Raw genomic sequence first — 2,903 nt, 5'->3', positions numbered from 1 at the left:
TAATGGCGGGTCTGGGAGGTGGTGTAAATCGTACGCGGACATTGCGCGCACTCGTGCCGACGACGACATCGTGAGAGTTGGGTGGACATGGCTATCACTAATAATAATTATAAAACAGGGGTGGCCAACTTGATTAGACATAAGATCTACTGTTTACTAACGAAACCTATAATTAAGGCAGCACTTAGATTAAGTTTAAATATGTTGTAAATATTGATTGTCTTCTAGTGTATGTCTTGTTGGTTGTCCTATTAAATAAATAAATAAACCCTGGGTGATCTACCACTTACATACTTCTTGAAATCTTAAATGAAACAGCATAGCTTAGTACACAATCATGTAGTATTTTTTGCCTTGCCACGATCGACTGGACTAATAGTCGCGATCGACCGGTCGATCGCATCACTGTACGCATGGTGGTATGCGGCGCCGCAACGGCACCGTCTCGCTCAATCGAAGTGTGTACCTGCGGTGCGGCGCCGGAACGCACCGTCTGGCATATCATTCATTTTTATATGCAGGGAAGCGCTGGACGCAGGCCGCTACCAATCGATCAACATGGAAAGCATTGGGGGAGGCCTATGTTCAGCAGTGGACGTCCTATGGCTGAAATGATGATGGTGATATGCAGGACGCCGCAGCGGCACCGCTCCGGCGCCGCGCCGCGACTGCACCGTACCGTGTGGCTTCTCCCAGATAGAGTGATTCATGAGGAAGGTTTAAGTGTCTATCTGTAATAGATAGAACTTCATGCAGGTGAAGCGGCTTAACAAAAGCTGGTAAAGTATAAAAATTCGTCCACATATACTCGTATATTGCACCGCAGAGGATGGAAGGATCTATGTAGGAGCGGCAAATGCTCGGCGAACGTCAGCGAACGAACGCGAGCAAGAATATCGATGATCAGATGTTGTGTTTCCCTGGGCTATTTTTGTATGGGACCGAGAATCGGAATTAGTGCTTAAGGCCCAGTTCCTGATTTGAGAATTGAGATTTCCATCTTGAGGGAGGCTCATACTCATGTTCTACTCAAGGATGAAATTAATATGAAAGTTCATACTTGTTTTGATGATGAAACAATAGTCTAAATTCAGAAACCAGGCCTTAGTCACCGCTATTTGAATATTTGACTTGAATTAAGGCAGAGTAAATGGGTATTTCTTATGAAATCTCAAAATTTGAGATTTTTTTTAAATTTCTTTTTTTTTACATAAACTTAGATATTTTTTGCAGAGATCAGAAAAGTTACTTTTAAAGATCTGTCCAGGGGTATTGGTCTTCCATATTTTTTTATATTACCTATAAAAAATGAGGTTTAAAAAAATTAATAAATGAGGGAATGATTAACGGAGTGAGGGAATGATTTATTATTATATTATAGTAAAAAACAACATGTACAAATGGCATATTGGCATGCTTTAAGTTTTGACAAGTATTTCGGGTATTCACTAGTCTAAGTTTTTACTTGAACTTTCGCTTTTTCCTTTAAATATTTTAATCTTTCTTTATCCCGCAGTTTTTTCAAAGATTCAGTATTATTTTTCATTTTTCTCGCCTTTTTCTATCGTACACTTTCTTTTTTATTTATTTTTTTGCATCACTCAACTTCTTTTGTCGTGCTATTTTGCTTCCACATACATGCACCTCTTTTAAATTAAATACCAGGAAATACAAGTTACATGAAATAAATAAGCCTAGGCGCAGACCATCGATTTTTCGTCGGCCGATAGTTTAGTCGGGCAGTTAATCAGTATGGGCATGTATGGAAGTTCGCACATTACGCCGATTTGATTTGGCCGACTAAATAGTTGAATACGATTCCCAACTGCCTTCCAACTAAAGTATCGTCCAACTATCGGTCGATAGCTTGATCAGACGGCGCTCCTCTACGCGCGCGCAGACTGGCCGATTTTTCGTCGTCCAACTCGGCCGATAGCTTCAGTTTGCTCCTCGTTTTTGGCGGGAAAGGTTATTATTACTAATTAATTGATTTAACTAGTTATTACTCTCGATTTCACTTTTTCATGATCATTTCCCTTTCATCATCATCATTTCAGCCACAAGGACGTCCACTGCTGAACATAATCCAATGACTTCCACATCGCACGGTTGGTCCCGGCCTGCATCCAGTGCCTTCCTGCTACCTTTATCAGGTCGTCGGTCCACCTTATGGGTGGACGTCCCACGCTGCGTTTTCCGGTACGCGGCCTCCATTCCAGAACCTTGTTGCCTCATGCCGTCAGTTCTGCGTACTATGTGCCCTGCCCACTGCCACTTCAGCTTGCTAATCCGTTGGGCTATGTCAGCTACTTTAGTTCGTTTACGGATCTCCTCATTTCTGATTCGATCTCGTAAAGAAACACCAAGCATAGCCCTCTCCATAGTACGCTGTGCAACTTTGAGCTTCTGTATAGGGTCTATAGTGAGAGGCCACGTTTCCGAGTCATCACAGGATGAACACGGACAAAACGAAGCTTATGTCGAACGTCCATGTTGCGCTCGATTCTTGAGATTGTTGACAAGTATGTGTACCTCGGACAAACGATTCAGCTAGGTAGGTCCAATTTCGAGAAGAAGGAGGTCAATTTCCTTTTCATGATGTATAAATTTGAGATGATTTTTATTAAACTTTTATCTTTTATGTAACAATCTGAATTTCGAGCAGTTGAAGCCGCAGGCATGAGTTAATTTGGTATAGAAAAAATTATAATATTTCTGGGAAACATTCTAAGCGACTGATCTCTTCAACAGCTCTCTATCGAATGAAGCAATCGGCCCGATTTTAAATCGGCGGTCTGCGCACCCACACCCGATTCAACTGTTTAGTTGAATCAGTGTGAGCACTGAGAGCCCAACCCAACTAAACTATCGGCCGACTAAAAATCAACGGTGTCTAAACAATC

The sequence above is a fragment of the Ostrinia nubilalis genome, chromosome 4 (genome assembly GCF_963855985.1).
Source record: "Ostrinia nubilalis chromosome 4, ilOstNubi1.1, whole genome shotgun sequence".
Classification (NCBI taxonomy): domain Eukaryota; kingdom Metazoa; phylum Arthropoda; class Insecta; order Lepidoptera; family Crambidae; genus Ostrinia; species Ostrinia nubilalis.
The sequence above is the reverse complement of the archived record's forward strand: the minus strand, read 5'-3'. Positions refer to the sequence as shown.